This window comes from Felis catus, chromosome A1 (assembly GCF_018350175.1).
Source record: "Felis catus isolate Fca126 chromosome A1, F.catus_Fca126_mat1.0, whole genome shotgun sequence".
Lineage (NCBI taxonomy): Eukaryota > Metazoa > Chordata > Mammalia > Carnivora > Felidae > Felis > Felis catus.
In genome coordinates, this window is record NC_058368.1 from 175,447,832 (window position 1) to 175,448,859 (window position 1,028).

The window sequence follows — 1,028 nt, forward strand, 5'->3', positions numbered from 1 at the left end:
CTCTGACGCAAGAGTCACTCAGTAAATAGCTTTATTTTTATTTATAAATGCTTACGTTTCTTTTTTTATTTTTGAGGGAGAGAGAGAAAGAATCTTAAGCAGGCTCCGTGTTCACACAGAGTGTAACTTGGGGCTCTATCCCACAACCCTGGGATCATGACCTGAGCCAAAATCAAAAGTCAGATGCTCAACTGACTGAGCCACCCAGATGCTCCATTTCAAATGCTTACTTTTCATTGTTGCTAATTTGTATATTTTGAGATCCATTTCCAGTTTTATGGTTTGTAGTCCAAGCGTGTTTTCTGTAAATTTTCTGATTTGCAGAATGTATTAAGTTTTCTTTGTGGCCTAACATATGAACTATTTCTGTTAAAATTTTCTGAGCATAAGAAAATAAATCATTTTCTGTCCCAATACAGATTTTTTTATATATAACTATTAAGTCAAATCTGTTACATAAAACATTTAAATCTTCTGTACCCCAACTGGTTTCTCACTTGCTTGATCTATCAGGAAATTAGAGATAGGTGATGCTTTTTGATCACTGTCGTGGTATTTCTCCTTGCAGTAAAGTTATGTTATCTGACATACAGCTTCATGATGTCACATCTTCTTGTAAATTTTGCTTTTATGGATGTAAAATGACCTATTATTCCTTTTCAGTGCTTTGTGATTTTAATTCCTCTCTATCTAAACTACAAATACAAACTCCTCTTTCTATGGTTTGTATTTGTTCTTCCCAGTTTTTGGATTGAACTTGGACTTTATTTCTTGCCTAGGTCATTACAAGTAGTCTTTTTAATATGGGAACTTAACTCCTTAAAATGAACTCTTATGAAGACATGTATTGTCTTATACTTGTCGTAATCTTCATGGTTCCTTGCTATTTCTTTCATGGTTTTCTACATACATTTTTTTTTCTTTACTAATTTGAAAGGCACACATAATGTTTTAAAATTATGTCTTCAGTTATTTTTTAGTATACCAAAAACATTTGAATCAACATTCATCTCCCAGCTTCAAGAATA